Source organism: Oncorhynchus masou, chromosome 25 (assembly GCF_036934945.1).
Source record: "Oncorhynchus masou masou isolate Uvic2021 chromosome 25, UVic_Omas_1.1, whole genome shotgun sequence".
Lineage (NCBI taxonomy): Eukaryota > Metazoa > Chordata > Actinopteri > Salmoniformes > Salmonidae > Oncorhynchus > Oncorhynchus masou.
In genome coordinates, this window is record NC_088236.1 from 34,514,677 (window position 1) to 34,533,855 (window position 19,179).

Consider the following 19,179-nt stretch of genomic DNA (forward strand, 5'->3'; position numbering starts at 1 on the left):
GTAAACTGAAACTGGGACCCTGCCCAGGCTCCTCATGGGTCATTATTCTGAAAAGGATACCCCAAGGCCCAACCAGGCAAACCCTCTCTCACTGCACAGTGGACACGACCAATCGGCTACCCCAAACAACAGCAAGAACATTACCATCCAATCCCAGATGGGGAAATCAAGCGCAGAAGGGTATTAAAGGAGATTATTTGTGCCGTCCTGGGTTCTTCCCCTATTGGGAGAAAGAGGAGGAGAAAACACATGCTGAAGCTGCCACCTCTGGCTGACTCTGGTACTGCGCACTGGAGTGGAAGGGAGGGAATGAACAGAGCCCAAAACAGATAGATATGCTCTCTCTCCTCTGCTCGGCTGCCTAGCAACCACAGCAGCTCTTTTTCTCTGTTTAGTGCCCTCCCACCCTTCCTCTAGCAGGACCCTCTCTGCAATCCCAATTGACAGTCTCCATTGCACACCTCTGCTTAACGCTCTGGCACTATGACCTCACACATGATCGAATCAAATTGCATTGGTCACGTACACGTGATTAGCAGATGTTATTTCGGGTGTAGCAAAATGCTTCTAGCTCCGACAGTGCAGTAATATCTAACAAGTAATATCTAACAAATTACACAACAAAGTAGGAATGAATTAAGCCTATATACTGTACATATGGATGAGCGATGTCAGAGCGGAACAGACTAAGATACAGTAGAATAGTATAGAAAAACAGTATATACATTTGAGATGAGTAATGCAAGATATGTAAGCATTATTAAGTGAATGAGATACCATAGAATAGTATAGAAAACAGTATATATAATATACTATAATATAAGTATATATAACAGTATATATATTAGGGCAGCAGATAGCCTAGCTGTTAGAGTGTTGGACTAGTAACCAAAAGGTTGCAAGATCGAATCTCCAAGCTGACGTTCTGCCCCTGAACAGGCAGTTAACCCACTGTTCCTAGGCCGTCATTGAAAATAAAATTAGTTCTTAACTGACTTGCCGAGTAAAATTAAGGTAAAAAAAAATAATTATAATACACATGAGGTGAGTAATGCCAGATGTAAACATTAAGTGACTAAGATACCGTAGAATAGTATAGAATACAGTATATACATATGAGATGAGTAATGCCAGATATGTAAACATTATTAAAGTCCCATTCCTTAGTGTCGAGTGATTCCTAGTCTATGCCTATTGGCAGTAGCCTCTAACGTGTTAGTGATGGCTGTTTAACAGTCTGATGGCCTTGACATAGAAGCTGTTTTTCAGTCTCTCGGTCCCTGCTTTGATGCACCGAAGGGACAGCAGTGGAGAAGGCGTACACATCACAGACAAACTGAAATGGTCCACCCACACAGACAGTGTGGTGAAGAAGGCGCTGTTCACCCTCAGGAGGCTGAAGAAATTTGTCTTGTCACCCAAAACCCTGAAAAATTTTACAGATGCACAATCGAGAGAATCTTGTTGGGCTGTATCACCGCCTGGTACGGCAACTGCACCGCACACAACCGCACCGCACTCAACCGCAAGGCTCTCCAGAGGGTGGTGCGGTCTGCACAACGCATCACCGGGGGCAAACCTGCCCTCCATGACACCTACAGCACCCGATGTCACAGGAAGGCCAAAAATAATTGGCAGAAAACAGTGGGACCCTGGACTCAACTATGCACAAAAACACAGGAACTGGGGTTCAGAACGGCAGCAGGTGCTCTGGCTGATGAGTCCAAATTTGAAATATTTGCCTGTAGCAGAAGTCAGTTTGTTCACTGAAGGGCTGGAGAGCAGTACACTAATGAGTGTCTGCAGGCACAGTGAAGCATGGTGGAAGTTCCTTGCAAGTTTGGGGCTGCATTTCTGCAAATAGAGCAGGGGATTTGGTCAGAATGAATGGTCTCCTCAATGCTGAGAAGTACAGGCAGATACTTATCCATCGTGCAATACCATCAGGGAGGCATCTGATTGGCCCCAAATGTATTCTGCAGCATGACAATGACCCCAAACATACAATGAAAGACATTAGGAAAAATCTCTGAAACTGGAAACACTTATCTCCCTCACTAGCTGTCAGAGCAGCTCACAGATTACTGCACCTGTACATAGCCCACCTATAATTTAACTACCTCTTTCCCTACTGTATTTATTTTGCTCCTTTGCACCCCATTATTTTTATTTCTACTTTGCACATTCTTCCACTGCAAATCTACCATTCCAGTGTTTTACTTGCTATATTGTATTTACTTTGCCACCATGGCCTTTTTTGCCTTTACCTCCCTATTCTCACCTCATTTGCTCACATCGTATGTAGACTTGTTTCTACTGTATTATTGACTGTATGTTTGTTTTACTCCATGTGTAACTCTGTGTTGTTGTATGTGTCGAACTGCTCTGCTTTATCTTGGCCAGGTCGCAGTTGTAAAAGAGAACTTGTTCTCAACTTGCCTACCTGGTTAAATAAAGGTGATTTTGTATTTTATTTATTTAAAGGAACTAAATTCAGCATAAAGAAGAACAAGGAGTCCTGGGAGTGATGGTACGGCCCCCACAGAGCCCTGATCTCAACATCATCGAGTCTGTCTGGGATTACATGAAGAGAGAGAAGCTTCTGAGGCTGCCTAAATCCACAGAAGAACTGTGGTTGGTTCTCCAAGATGTTTGGGCCAACATACTTGCCGAGTTCCTTCAAAAACTGTGTGCAAGTGTACCTAGCAGAATTGATGCTGCTTTGAAGGCAAAGGGTGGTCACACCAAATATTGATTTGATGTAGATTTTTCTTCTGTTTACTCACTTTGCATTTTATTAATTGATAAATACAAACTATTAACATGTCTATTTTCGAAATAATTATTACTTTACAGCATTTTTTCACACCTGCCTAAAACTTTTGCACAATACTGTACGTCTCTGAGCTGTTGAATTGCGACTCCACTTTATCTTCTCGATAGTGACGTTTAGCTAGTTTGATTGCCTTGCGGAGTGAATAACTACACTGTTTATATTCTGCCATATTACCAGTCGCCTTGCCATTCTTAAATGCGGTGGTTTGGGCTTTCAGTATCGCACGAATGCTACCATCTATCCGCAGTTTCTGGTTAGGGTAGGTTTTAATAGTTACAGTGGGTACTACATCTCCTATACACTTCCTATATCCATGTATGCGTCTAGATTATTTTCACACGTTACCCAGAACATATCCCAGTCCATGTGATCAAAACAATCCTGAAGCGTGGATTCCGATTGGTCAGACCAGCGTTGAATAGTACGAAGCACGGGCAATTCCTGTTTGAGTTTCTGCCTATAGGACCGGAGGAGCAAGATGAAATCGTGGTCAGATTTTCCGAAAGGAGGGCGGTGAGGGCCTTGTAAGCATCCCGGAAGTTTGAATAGCAATGGTTGAGAGTCATAGTAGCGCGAGTGGGACAGTCAACATGTAAGAATTTCGGCAGCCTAGTCCTCAGATTTGCTTTGTTAAAATCCCCAGCTACAATAAATGCAGCCTCAGGATGTGTGGTTTCCAGTTTGCATAAAGTCCAGTGAAGTTCTTTGAGGGCCGTCGAGGGTTCGGGTTGAGGTTGGATGTAAACGGCCGTGGTGATGACGGAGAAGAATTGATTGAGCTGCAGGCAGACTCCTACCTGGTCATTACAATGCACATTACAGGCCACCTCCAATCTGACTTTTAAGTATTTTCCCTCATTCCAATCCAGATTGTTATCTGAAACTTACCTTATGACTTGTCATATTGAAATGCCCAGTGCTTTCTGGTCTCATCTTCAGTTGCATATAGTCATAGGTCAGGAGCATTTGGTTTCTTCCAGTTGCTGTTCTGCTCCTCCTGGCACAATGGCCTTCTGCATTATGTAACTTTCCCCTTTGGCTATTGCCATTCAATTCTGAATGTTGTGTTTTTCATGTTCACCCTCTTCAATCCTTGGCAAGAAAAACATCAGAAAAAGGCACAATAAAGATACTATTAAGTTTCTCAACAGCACGGACACTGTCACGTCCAGTGCGCTTCCCCAGTCCAGAGCTTCAGGCGACGGTCCCCAGTCCAGAGCTTCCGGCGACGGTCCCCAGTCCGGAAACTCCTGAGACGGTCCTCAGTCCAGAACCTCCTGAGACGGTCCTCAGTCCAGAACCTCCTGAGACAGTCCACGGTCCGGAATCTTCTGCGACGGTCCACTGTCTGTAACCTCCTGCGACGGTCCACGGTCCAGAACCTCCAGCTCTAGGGCAGGAGACTTCCTCTGCGCCGATGCCCAGTCCAAGCACAGCGTCCAGTCCCGCTCCATGGCAGGAGTCTTCCTCTGCACCGATGTCCAGGCCAGAGCCGGTGTCCAGTCCCGCTCCATGACAGGAGTCTTCCTCTGCACCGATCTCCAGGCCAGGGCCGGTGTCCAGTCCCGCTCCATGGCAGGAGTCTTCCTCTGCACCGATGTCCAGGCCAGAGCCGGTGTCCAGTCCCGCTCCATGGCAGGAGTCTTCCTCTGCACCGATGTCCAGGCCAGAGCCGGTGTCCAGTCCCGCTCCATGACAGGAGTCTTCCTCTGCACCGATCTCCAGGCCAGGGCCGGTGTCCAGTCCCGCTCCATGGCAGGAGTCTTCCTCTGCACCGATGTCCAGGCCAGAGCCGGTGTCCAGTCCCGCTCCATGGCAGGAGTCTTCCTCTGCACCGATGTCCAGGCCAGGGCCGGTGTCCAGTCCCGCTCCATGGCAGGAACCTTACTCAGCATCTAGGTCCAGTCCAGGCACCGTGTTCAGCCTGGGTCCATGGCTGGATCCGCAGGGTGAGCGGGTTCTTCGGCCCGCACCAGAGCCGCCCCCGATGCTGGCGGATCCGCGGGATAAGAGGGTTCTTCGCCCCGCACCAGAGCCACCACCGACACTAGACACCACCCCTAACCCTCCCTTTTGGTTTCACGTTTTGCGGCCGGGGTCCACACCTTTGGGGATATTGTTTATGGGTAGTTATATGTCAGCACTTCATTGTCGTCACGTTTCGTTCTTGCTTTATTGTTTTGTGCGTTTCACTGAATAAAGATGTGGAACCCAGATCACACTGCACATTGGTCCGATCATTATTCCAGCAAACGTGACAGACACATTCACATTCTCCTTGTCTAGCAGACGAAGGCCCTTGTGCAAGTCTCTGCACCTTCCCCAACTTTGTCACAGCTAGTTGAATTGCTCTTGGTGAGTTCAATATTTGTTTCATTATTTCATTGCAATTCCACATGAACAGAGAGCAGGTATGAGGGGATGGCAAAATACAATATTCTACCCAATAAGCATCATTGAGTAAGTGAGATGTGGCAACTAAGTGTTTAGTTTTCTGAACACAAGAAAAATATGATTCAGATTGTTCCTGTACCTAAGGACATCTACAAAGTGCAGTCTAACGAATCTGATTGACATGCTGTGAATGTAAAAACATAGATGGTCAGACAGAGCTGGGCAATGATCATGTAGCCTATGCCTGTGAATCTTAAGAGTTCATAAGATCACTTCTCATTTCAATAAACTGGCAACCACATCTGGTGTATGGTATTTGTATACTTTAGCTTGTGTAGAAGTTCACTGACATTTGGCTTTGGTTCCACCTCTGAAGCTTTCCTTTACCCATTTAAAGGCAGAAGTATAAACCCTCTGGGGACCTGCTTCCACTTCCTTCACTAATCCTGTTTGCCTGATGACACAAAAGTCAAGCACTTTGTGCAGACTGCTCATTAGGCCAGAAGTAAACATCCCATCCTTTTCTCTCCATTTTCTCTTCAGCAATTTGCATTTTCAACAGTTTTTGTTTCCTCCGTAAATGGAAAATAAACAAGTTCCATAATAGAAATACCGTTTTTCAGAATCGAGTGCAGGTTATAAATCCAATAGGTTAATGGTATTTGGTTTAAATATCATAGCATAACATCCCTTGGATTCTACACAATTTGCCATGGGCAGAGATATAATTCTACAGTATTAAAGCTAATTTCCTGCAATTCCACACATTTTTCCATGGCATTTGCCGTGTTCTTATTGTGTCTGAGTGACTCACACATGGGGGCCCCATGCCATGACACTTGGGGAATTTTAGATAGTCAGGGACAGTCTAGTTTTTATTTTGGTGATTGTTAGTTCTCAAAGCTGATCTTATTTGAAAAAGATATAGCTCCATTACCTTTATATCTGCTTTTAGTTTAGTTTAGGTTGACCTTGAGGTTGACCTTGAAAACGTTTTACCATCCCAAAGATTATTTTCAAAAATATATACACTACCGTTCAAAATTTTGGGGTCACTTACAATTGTCCTTGTTTTTGAAAGAAAAGCAAAATAATGGCCATTAAAATAACAACAAATTGATCAGAAATGCAGTGTAGACATTGTTAATGTTGTAAATGACTATTGTAGCTGGAAACTACTATTTTTTTTAATGGAATATCTACATAGGCGTACAGAGGCCCATTATCAGCAACCATCACTCCTGCGTTCCAATGGCACGTTGTGTTAGCTAATACAAGTTTATCATTTTAAAAGACTAATTGATCATTTTTATGCATATTAGCACAGCTGAAAACTGTTGCTCTGATTAAAGAAGCAATAAAACTGGCCTTCTTTCGTCTAGTTGGGTATCTGGATCGTCAGCATTTGTGGGTTCGATTACAGGCTCAAAATGGCCAGAAACAAAGACTTTCTTCTGAAACTCGTCAATCTATTCTTGTTCTGAGAAATGAAGGCTATTCCATGTGAAAAGTTGACAAGAAACTGAAGGTCTCGTACACCCCGTGTATTACTCCCTTCACAAAACAGAGCAAACTGGCTCTAACCAGAATAGAAAGAGTGTGAGGCCACGGTGTACAACTGAGCAAGAGGACAAGTACATTAGAGTGTCTAGTTTGAGAAACAGACACCTCACAAGTCCTCAACTGGCAGCTTCATTAAATAGTACCCGCAAAAACAGTGAAGAGGCGACTCCGGGATGCTGGCCTTCATTTGAACAAAAACACTCCAGGACTATTCACAGTTCTAAAAGAAACAGTACTGCCATATAGGAGAAATGCCTTTCAGCATATATTTTCCAATAGAATCTTAGCTAGAACACATAATTTCTCAAGATGTCAACAATTGCTTCAATAAAAGTCCAAAGAATACATCAGAAAACAAGATGGCTAAGAAGCTAAGTTATGATACATCACTATCCATCACATCCACAACCATTATGGATATTAGAGATATAACGCTGAAAAAGGACACTGACAAAAAGAGAGAAACCAATTATAGACAATATACAACCTTGATGAAATTTTACTTTACAGAGAAAGTTTCAAGATGATCTGATGTAAAGGTGCAATTTGTAAATAATGTAAAACCTTATGGATGTTACATTGCCTGTCCCAGTCTCCCCCTATCTTTACAAGACTGTAGAACATGCAAACAAAACTCAAGACACTTCAATTTGGTCTGTAATTCTTCAATAACATTCTCATCTTCATAACTAATACTGAGAGACAGCCGTGAGTGGAAAAACAAGCTCTGTGAGCCCTTTCTAAAAGCCATGAAATATGAAATTTGAAAAGCCTTTTGTGAGAAATGTCCACCTCCTCTGTAATTGTCAAAATCCATGCAATTTCCTACTTCCTACTTCTTCATCCTCTCCAGCACTACCCCAACATCAACATACAGTATGTGAAAACGGCACGTTTCTATGTTTTGTAGTAAAAAGAAATAGTGGAAGATAAGTGTTTCCAATGTCATCATCAACCAATTAGTAGGCAATTAGTGCTTACTTGGGAAACTGACCCATTACTGTGATTCAACATCAACTAGGCTTGGGCAGTATTGTCACGCTGGTATAAAGGATTTAGAGACAGGCGCAGGGATTTTTAATAAACCCAAAACAAACACATATACAAAAACACTGGGTTGTACACAAACAAAAGAGCGAGGGTAAGCCTTGTTGAACGACACAGAACGATACCTGTAATACACAATATATAAAGCACGCCGCATAACAGCTGCACCAACGCATAGGTACTCACACCACCAAAGGACATGAGAACAATAACCGACAGAGGGAACAGAGGGCACATATATAACATACTAATCAGGGGAAATGGGAACCAGGTGTGTAATCAGACAAGACCGGGGTTGATGATAATGAATCCCGTTCAGTGAAGACTAGAAAGCCTGCCACGTAGACCTCCGGAACTGGTGAACAGAATGAGCAGCAGTACCGTGGGGGATCCGTGACAAGTATACTGTATATACCTGTATACCGGGTTATTTGAAAAAAGCCACGGGATGGTTTTTCAATACCGTCAAAACTATTTATTAAATGTTTTTCAATACATTAGAATATTTGTTGCTACTTTTGAAGCTAACACCTGCAGCTAACACCTCTGGAAGAGCTCATTTTATCCCTGTGCTTCCTACTAGTGTTTTTTGTTCTCCTTCATTAATCTGCTACACATGCTGCTCTTCCTTCAGAAACGCATTCATCACAACTTTGTTTATTTGCACAATTTATAACTTTATGAGCCGGATTTGCCTGTCTTTCCAATTAGTTTGTTAGCACGTAGTTAACAGTGTCATTGTGATTTTGCTATTAGTTTGTGCTAATTGTGTTAGCATTCTGGTAATACAGGTCCAATAGGCTTTTCTTGCATTTTTAGCAAATCCTTGTGTGCTATGCCTGTAATACCGTAAATGCCAGGATAAGAGAAGGACGGTATGATAATATTAAAAACTGGATACTGCCCAAGCCTAACATCAACTTCTATCAAGTACAGTACCTCATTGTGTTAAAAGAAGTAAATGAAAGGTGTTGAATGTGATGTTGATAAAATGTGTAGAAGTAGTTACCTCAGACAGATAGCAGGACAGGACTCATACAGGGGATTGGTTAGTCCAACAGACAGCCCAACGATTAGTGCAATGACAGCGTGCAGTATCAATAGAACAAAGCCAAAGATGAAGAGTTTCTGCCAAGGACAGAAACAAAGTGGTTAGATTAGGTTTATAGTGCATGACCCAAAACACTACACTGATTTTAGTGAAAACAATATTCTGTCAATGCCTGTGGATTTGGGACATGGAGACATTTTGACATTCAATTTAGACATTAGATATTAGTGATGGGGGGAAAAAATTGATAGTTACATATCAGGTGGCTCCCCTTCCCGTTCGGGTGGCGCTCGGCGGTCGTCGTTGCCGGTCTACTAGCTGCTACCGATTCCTTTTCCTTTTGTTTGGTCTAATTGGTTTCACCTGTTCCTTGTTTGCGGTTTTGGGTTGGGGTTATTTAAGTTCAGTTAGCCTGCCTGTGTTCGGGCTTGTTTGCGGTTTTGGGTTGGGGTTATTTAAGTTCAGTTAGCCTGCCTGTGTTCGTGCTTGTTTGGGGTTTTGGGTTGGGGTTATTTCAATTCAGTTAGCCCGCCTGTGTTCGTGCTTGTTTGGGGTTTTGGGTTGGGGTTATTTAAGTTCAGTTAGCCCGCCTGTGTTCGGGCTTGTTTGCTGTCTTTGGTCCAGGAGCGTTACTCAAAATAAAATAAAATAAAATGTATTTATATAGCCCTTCGTACATCAGCTGATATCTCAAAGTGCTGTACAGAAACCCAGCCTAAAACCCCAAACAGCAAGCAATGCAGGTGTAGAAGCATGGTGGCTAGGAAAAACTCCCTAGAAAGGCCAAAACCTAGGAAGAAACCTAGAGAGGAACCAGGCTATGTGGGGTGGCCAGTCCTCTTCTGGCTGTGCCGGGTGGAGATTATAACAGAACATGGCCAAGATGTTCAAATGTTCATAAATGACCAGCATGGTCCAATAATAATAAGGCAGAACAGTTGAAACTGGAGCAGCAGCACGGCCAGGTGGACTGGGGACAGCAAGGAGTCATCATGTCAGGTAGTCCCGAGGCATGGTCCTAGGGCTCAGGTCCTCCGAGAGAGAGAAAGAAAGAGAGAATTAGAGAGCACACTTAAATTCACACAGGACACCGAATAGGACAGGAGAAGTACTCCAGATATAACAAACTGACCCTAGCCCCCCGACACAAACTACTGCAGCATAAATACTGGAGGCTGAGACAGGAGGGGCCAGGAGACACTGTGGCCCCATCCGAGGACACCCCTGGACAGGGCCAAACAGGAAGGATATAACCCCACCCACTTTGCCAAAACACAGCCCCCACACCACTAGAGGGATATCTTCAATCACCAACTTACCATCCTGAGACATGGCTGAGTATAGCCCACAAAGATCTTCGCCACGGCACAACCCAAGGGGGGGCGCCAACCCAGACCGGCTGATCACATCAGTGACTCAACCCACTCAGGTGACGCACCCCTCCCAGGAACGGTATGAGAGAGCCCCAGTAAGCCAGCGACTCAGCCCCTGTAATAGGGTTAGAGGCAGAGAATCCAGTGGAAAGAGGGGAACCGGCCAGGCAGAGACAGCAAGGGCAGTTCGTTGCTCCAGAGCCTTTCCGTTCACCTTCCCACTCCTGGGCCAGACTACACTCAATCATATGACCCACTGAAGAGATGAGTCTTCAGTAAAGACTTAAAGGTTGAGACCGAGTTTGCGTCTCTGACATCGGTAGGCAGACCGTTCCATAAAAATGGAGCTCTATAGGAGAAAGCCCTGCCTCCAGCTGTTTGCTTAGAAATTCTAGGGACAATTAGGAGGCCTGCATCTTGTGACCATAGCGTACGTGTAGATATGTACGGCAGGACCAAATCAGAGAGATGGGTAGGAGCAAGCCCATGTAATGCTTTGTAGGTTAGCAGTAAAACCTTGAAATCAGCCCTTGCTTTGACAGGAAGCCAGTGTAGGGAGGCTAGCACTGGAGTAATATGATCAAATTTTTGGGTTCTACTCAGGATTCTAGCAGCCGTATTTAGCACTAACTGAAGTTTATTTAGTGCTTTATCCGGGTAGCCGGAAAGTAGAGCATTGCAGTAGTCTAACCTAGAAGTGACAAAAGCATGGATTAATTTTTCTGCATCATTTTTGGACAGAAAGTTTCTGATTTTTGTAATGTTACGTAGATGGAAAAAAGCTGTCCTTGAAATGGTCTTGATATGTTCTTCAAAAGAGAGATCAGGGTCCAGAGTAACGCCGAGGTCCTTCACAGTTTTATTCGAGACGACTGTACAACCATTAAGATTAATTGTCAGATTCAAGAAGATCTCTTTGTTTCTTGGGACCTAGAACAAGCATCTCTGTTTTGTCCGAGTTTAAAAGTAGAAAGTTTGCAGCCAACCACTTCCTTATGTCTGAAACACATGCTTCTAGCGAGGGCAATTTTGGGGCTTCACCATGTTTCATTGAAATGTACAGCTGTGTGTCATCCGCATAGCAGTGAAAGTTAACATTATGTTTTTGATTGACATCCCCAAGAGGTAAAATATATAGTGAAAACAATAGTGGCCCTAAAACGGATCCTTGAGGAACACCGAAATTTCCAGTTGATTTGTCAGAGGACAAACCATTCACAGAGACAAACTGATATCTTTCTGACAGATAAGATCTAAACCAGGCCAGAACTTGTCCGTGTAGACCAATTTGGGTTTCCAATCTCTCCAAAAGAATGTGGTGATCGATGGTATCAAAAGCAGCACTAAGGTCTAGGAGCACGAGGACAGATGCAGAGCCTCGGTCTGATGCCATTAAAAGGTCATTTACCACCTTCACAAGTGCAGTCTCAGTGCTATAATGGGGTCTAAAACCAGACTGAAGCATTTCGTATACATTGTTTGTCTTCAGGAAGGCAGTGAGTTGCTGCGCAACAGCCTTTTCTAAAATTTTTGAGAGGAATGGAAGATACGATATAGGCCGATATTTTTTGTATATTTTCTGGGTCAAGGTTTGGCTTTTTCAAGAGAGGCTTTATTACTGCCACTTTTAGTGAGTTTGGTACACATCCGGTGGATAGAGAGCCGTTTATTATGTTCAACATAGGAGGGCCAAGCACAGGAAGCAGCTCTTTCAGTAGTTTAGTTGGAATAGGGTCCAGTATGCAGCTTGAAGGTTTAGAGGCCATGATTATTTTCATCATTGTGTCAAGAGATATAGTACTAAAACACTTGAGCGTCTCTCTTGATCCTAGGTCCTGGCAGAGTTGTGCAGACTGTCTTTTGGATTTTCCTCTGTACAGCGTATGTACCAGTGTATTACATTTTGGAGTGTTTTACGCCTGTGTTCGGCGTCACCCTCTTTGTGCGCTGTGATTGTACGGAATAAAGTGTTTTTTCCGAATCCTCTGCTCTCTGCGCCTGACTCCACACCCATCACTCTTCGAAGCCTGACACAAATATCATATCGGCACCTAAGTATCGCGATAATATCGTCATATCGTGAGGTCCTTGGCAATTCCCAGCCCTAGTAAATATGGCATGTAGACATTCTGTCTGGCATTTTAAATCTTATCAGTATAAAATACTGAAATAATATTATTCTTCTGACCAAACCATTCAGAGCTGTTGCATTGGTTAAAAGAGTCTTAACTTGAGCAGTATTATATAGTATTATTAGTAGATACACCATGTGACCTTCCGTTTGGGGAAATGGAGACTTACCCTCTGGGATTTGTTCTAGTATCTCACAGCTTTTTTGGTCTCCTCTTTGGCTTATGTACTCGGCTGCGTTGGAGACATTCTTCTCTATGTTGTTGACCATATCCCCCTTTTAGACAACACCACATGAGTTCCATATAGTTTTGACAAAAAACAGAACTAATAATATTCTGGACAGCTTTACAGTACTGCGCTACAATACCTGATTCTCCACCAGCATGGCCATGTCCATGAGCATGGCATGGAGCTCCCTGATGCTGGACTCCAGGTTGATGATATCCTGGTGCCGTGACTCAATCTCATTCTCGGCCTGCCGCGTGATCTGAGAGTCCAAAATAATCTGAGGGAGGGGTTGGGAGACAGGACGACAGCCAATGAGACAGTATAATTAATTCAAATACATACATATGGGTGATTGGTGTTGCATTTACACAGAATATTATTTGTCTTGGAATATGTTCAAACCACCACCTGAGTTATCTTGGTAAACTAGATAGTGTTGGTAGTTGTCTGATTTGTCCTAAGAAAATAATGGATATGAGGAAGTAGCACCCAACAAAAGCTGTAGATTGAGGAGGAACTTAGATCAGATGTAAAAATGGATGAGTTTCCACTCTCCAGCATGTTCTCCAGTTCCTCATTGCTAGCCACTCTCCCAGCTAGAACCAGGAAAGAAAATACTTTCACCAGACAGGTGCTAAAGCATCAGCAGAAAACAAAACACATATTCTCTCTTTTCTATAGGGAGAATAGTCTCTGTAGTCATAACCACAGTGTTATGATCTAGGGCGGCTATTCCTCAGAGGGAATCAACCCTCACTGCCTAACATGATCAAACCCACAGTGGCTTACAAACAACCTGGGATCATGTAAGCCCTTCCACCCCAGTGAATACAGTATATATAACCTATGATCAACGATTACTATACAGCACAGCCATGAGCTCACCACTGGCCATGTGACCAGCTTCTCTATAGACAGGTGTAGAGACAACACTAACACACTTCTCTTCCATCTAGAGTCTGCAGTAGTAGAGATTTTCATTAGGAGTATCCTAAGGGACTGGAGAGGTTACATCTATTTTTGTCATCATCAATTATTCTCATTCAAGACAAATACTCCATATGAACAATACATGGGTTTCTGCCATGGTTTCTTTACAGCTAGTCTCTTCAGCATCTCAAGGCAAATCCTTCACTATCATCCTATATTTTATGTGGCCGTAGTCTGATTGGTCTAATGGCCTCATTATCCATACCATGACAATAAACAATAACATAGAGTGGAACCGGAATCGTTGTGCTATCTGACGATAGGCAATAGGCAATCATATGATAGTTTGATTGGAATTGTGAACACTGTAGCTGATGTGTTATTATGTGTTGGAAAGAAAGCTGCTTGGTGTGGTCGGTTTCCTTTCCATGTTCCTGTCTGCCCTGCTGCTGGCCCAGTTTGTGACTCACTTATCTCCAGCTGTCTCTAGATCCTTCAATTGCTTCTCTCCCTAAACGACACTTGAGTCTCGTTGTACTGAGTCATGACATCCACAAACGTCCTGGAGAGCACTGTGTGCTGTGGGGTTAGAGAAGGTAAGGTAAGGAGAGGATAGAGGAAAGAGAGCTTCAACCACTAGCAACAGTAAAGCAGATAAAAGCTCAAACTTTTGAAAGGGTGAGATGTTAAACAGCCATGTCAAAATATGGTGTCAGATGGGGCTGGGCGATATGGCCAAAATCTCACATCCCGATATACAGTTGAAGTCGGAAGTTTACATTCACTTAGGTTGGAGTCATTAAAACTTGTTTTTCAAACACTCCACGAATTCCTTGTTAACAAACTGTAGTTTTGGCAAGTCGGTTAGGACATCTACTTTGTGCATGACACAAGTAATTTTTCCAACAATTGTTTAGTTCACTTATAATTCACTGTTTCACAATTCCAGTGGGTCAGAAGTTTACATACACTAAGTTGACTGTGCCTCTAAACAGCTTGGAAAATTCCAGAAAATTATGTCATGGCTTTAGGAGCTTCTGATAGGCTAATTGACATAATTTGAGTCAATTGGAGGTGTACCTGTGGATGTATTTCAAGGCCTACCTTCAAACTCAGTGCCTCTTTGCTTGACATCATGGGAAAATTAAAAGAAATCAGCCAAGACCTCAGAAGAGAAATTGTAGACCTCCACAATTCTGGTTCTTCCTTGGGAGCAATTTCCAAATGCCTGATGGTACCACGTTCATCTGTACAAACAATAGTACGCAAGTATAAACACCATGGTACCACGCAGCCGGCATACCGCTCAGGAAGGAAACGCATTCTGTCTCCTAGAGATGAACATACTTTGGTGAAAAAAGTGCAAATCAATCCCAGAACAACAGCAAAGGACCTTGTGAAGATGCTGGAGGAAACAGGTACAAAAGTATCTATATCCACAGTAAAACGAGTCCTATGTCGACATAACCTGAAAGGAAGAAGCCACTGCAAAAACCGCCATAAAAAAGCCAGACTTCGGTTTGCAACTGCACATGGGGACAAAGATCGTACTTTTTGGAGGAATGTCCTCTGGTCTGATGAAACAAAAATAGAACTGTTTGGCCATAATGACCATCGTTATGTTTGGAGGAAAAAGGGGGAGGCCGGCAAGCCGAAGAACACCATCCCAACCGTGGAGCATGGGGGTGGCAGCATCATGTTGTGGGGGTGCTTTGCTGCAGCAGGGACTGGTGCACTTCACAAAATAGATGGCATCATAAGAAAGGAAAATTATGTGGATATATTGAAGACATCAGGCAGGAAGTTAAAGCTTGGTCGCAAATGGGTCTTCCAAATGGACATTGACCCCACGCATACTTCCAAAGATGTGGAAAAATGGCTTAAGGACATCAAAGTCAAGGTATTGGAGTGGCCATCACAAAGCCCTGACCTCAATCCTATAGAACATTTGTGGGCAGAACTGAAAAGTGTGTGCAAGCAAGGAGGCCTACAAACCTGACTCAGTTACACCAACTCTGTCAGGGGGAATGGGCAAAAATTCACACAACTTATTGTGGTATGCTTGTGGAAGGCTCCCCAAAACGTTTGACCCATGTTAAACTATTTAAAGGCAATGCTACCAAATACTAATTGAGTGTATGTAAACTTCTTACCCACTGGGAATGTGATGAAAGAAATAAAAGCTGAAATAAATCATTCTCTCTACTATTATTCTGACATTTCACATTCTTAAAATAAAGTGGTGATCCTAACTGACCTAAGACAGGGAATTTTTACTAGGATTAAATGTCAGGAATTGTGAAAAACTGAGTTAAATGTATTTGGCTAAGGTGTATGTAAACTTCCGACTTCAACTGTAGGTCATTTCACTTCACGATAACGATACATATCACAATATACACATTTTCTGTAAATTCAATGAATAAATAGTTTTTAAAAAATGACCGCATGTAAATGCCTATTTCTTATTACATTTTGAATTATACTCATCAAATAAAAGGTATTTGCATTTGGTACCTTGGGTAGAGTGTTGGCACCAACTCACAAAACCCCAGTTTCTCAACCGTGTAAATTGGGGCCATGTCTTTGCAGATGTAAGTTGTAACTGTAGCTGTTATCTCCTTCCATCTTCGTGATTCTTTACCATATGCTGTGTCGCGGGCAAAAGCCTCTTGCAATGTCTGAGTCAGGGGTTTGTTTTGAGCCCTCGACTGTACTTTTTTGGGTCTCATCCGTAGACTCTCTCTGTAATGTTTTACATGATTCTTGCGTAGGTGGTGAAAAAGGTTAGTGGTGTTTGAGCCTGTTGTCAGGACCGGCCTGCGGCGTATTTTGCAGAGGACGGTTTTCTGGTCCGTGTCAGACTTTTCATTCCCAAACCACGTCCATGCGACCGAAGTTGTCCCTCTTTTAGGTACGGTCTCTGTGCTCTGTGTCACGTTCACTCTCCTCCATGTTTGTATGTGTTGAAAATGTCCTTCTACACGGCACGTGTGAACGCAAAGTGACATCCAATTGACAAAAAATATTGCCGTAAAGAGTGTGATTTGCGACACAACGAAATAAAGAATAAAGCATAATATGAAACAATATATTTACACGATATATATCGACATATCGCCCAGCCCTAGTGGCAGACATGGTAAACTTATACATGTATACAGGTACGTTAGCCTCCAATAATCTCTCTGCCCTTAATCACAACCTTTTAGAATTCGCAAAAATGTGAAGAATAAGTCTCAGGAAGACTGTTTCCTGACCTGGGTTTTTTGAATGCGGAAATCAACTGAGGCACTGTTAGAAACATCATCCTTGGGCAGGTTCTGCTCCATAGCAGCGGAGAACAGAAATAACAGTGATTACAGTAGCTATAATAACACCTCAGACAAATCTCCCACATCTACCTTTCTAAATCTAGCGAGCAGCATTTGGGATAGGCATTTGATCCTGTCATAATAATGACAAAATGACAACAACAAAATATTTGTTTAAATGCGCTGTACGTGGTGGTGATAAACTTCCATTTTAGATGAACACTTACAGAGTTGGCATTGCTTGTGATCTCATTGGTCAACCGGTCAAGTTCATCTTTCATCTCTTCAGGAAATATCAGCGACAGAAAATAAATGCATTATTGCACATTTCCAAAATTGTCCTGGAAAAATATTAGCATTAATCATATCACCTGGCAACGCTTCTATAACAATAGTAACCTATTCTTCATATTTATATAGATAAGAAACACTCCACTGTTCCATGTTGGTTCAACATAATTACATTGAAATGACTAACATTCCCAGTTAGTATTATTGTGTAGCAGATGGTTGATACTTTGTTACTCTGCTGGTAATACTGATGCTGCCGTGTTGCATTATAGAGTCAACTGAGGGCCTTTGTCCATGCAGGCCTTGATTAGCTCCTCATGCCTATTCAGTCTCCACAGTGGATCAACTCTGAACAAGCACAGCGTAACTTGTCCAAGCCCTCAGTAAAATGGCCCTGCTGCTGCTAGAGAGGTCAGCCAAAGCCCACCCACAGACTGGTCTACGAAGGCTGGGCCATGGCATTGATTTCTATACAGGCTTCCAGACACCGAGCCATCTATTTGTATTGAGTCATGTGTTTCTGCCTGAAGGAGGGCAATCATGTTAGAGGAAGTAAGAACGTTTGTTTATTTTTGTTATTATGACTTTAGAAGTCACCATGCAAATACCAAGGCCTATATTTAGTCATGCAAAAGTTTTGAATTCAACACTTTAAATTGCATACTTTTGTAGTACAGAGAAAATAAATGTTGAAAACAATAGGGGAGGAGCAACAACATAGCTAGATCTCAAACCGTCTTCACTTTGGGAACGTGGCGGAATAGCCTAATACACTTGATTTATTTACCCCTTTTTCTCCCCAAATTCGTGGTATCCAATTGGCCTCATCGCTGCTACTCCCGTACGGACTCAGGAGTGGCAAAGGTCGAGAGCCGTGCCTCCTCCGAAACACAACCCAACCAAGCCGCAGTGCTTCTTGACACAATGCCCACTTAACCCGGAAGCCAGCTGCACCAATGTGTCGGAGGAAACACCATGCACCTGGCGACCTGGTCAGCGTGCACTCCGCCCAGTCTGCCACAGGAGTTACTGGTGCACGATGGGACAAAGACATCCCTGCCGCCAAACTCTCCACTAACCCATACGACGCTGGGCCAATTGTGTGCCCCCCATGGGTCTCCCAGTCACGGCCGGCTGCGACAGAGCCTGGACTCGAACCCAGAATCTCTAGTGGCACACCACTGCGCCACTCAGCAGGCCTGTCTGACAGAGGGTTTTAATTGATGATCAACTTACTCTGATCTGGATTGGGTGCAGACAGGATCATGCTGTGCCTCTTCCTCACCTCATCCACTTCAGAATATATTTGATCTGCCTCCTAACCTCTTCCACCTGAGTCATGCACATACAGTATTTTCAGTCTTATTTCAATGCACAGACACTTGCAATATTTTACAGTTATCATCTAGCTCATCTGAAAACAAACAGTACTGACTTGCCCTTCTGAATGACATCCTCCTCTGCTTGTGTTCTGCTCTGTCAAGACAAAAGTGTGAAGACACAGTCCATTGTTAGGGAGTAAAGCCTCTTGCACACTGCCCATAAATGTGAGGCAAATAAGTTGACAAGATATTGAAGACAATGATGTTATAATGACATGGCATATTATTAGCCTGGCTGACGCGACTCACGTAATGTCAACCAGGGTTGCATTCCCTAGACCTAGAGAATATAAAATAATACAATAGAAGGCTACATTAATGACTGATTAGATCAGTGACATCATATTAGTAGGCTACATGTACTTATTGCGGTTAATTCACCCAACCGGCCCTTCATCGCTATGTTCGATGCGTTTTTGACTGGCTAACGTTAGCAAAGTAATGCAAGCACTTATCAACTCCATCGCATCTAGCTCTGGTACAAGGGGCTAGCTAACTTTGCTTGCTAGGGCTGAGTTCAACAAACATCCATTTCGATTTGGCATGCCATGGGGAAAGTTTATTCTCTTTCAATCATTAGCTAAGGAAACGTAGTCCAAGTTTGCTAGCTAACTATCTGGTTGTGGCAGACAACATA

At 43.3% G+C, this 19,179-nt stretch overlaps 1 pseudogene; it reads right to left on the reverse strand.

Annotated features, from left to right (window-relative positions):
* Positions 1-6,442: 6,442 nt before the first annotated feature.
* Positions 6,443-18,939, reverse strand: LOC135513623 (syntaxin-2-like; annotated as a pseudogene).
* Between the last annotated feature and the right edge of the window lie 240 nt (positions 18,940-19,179).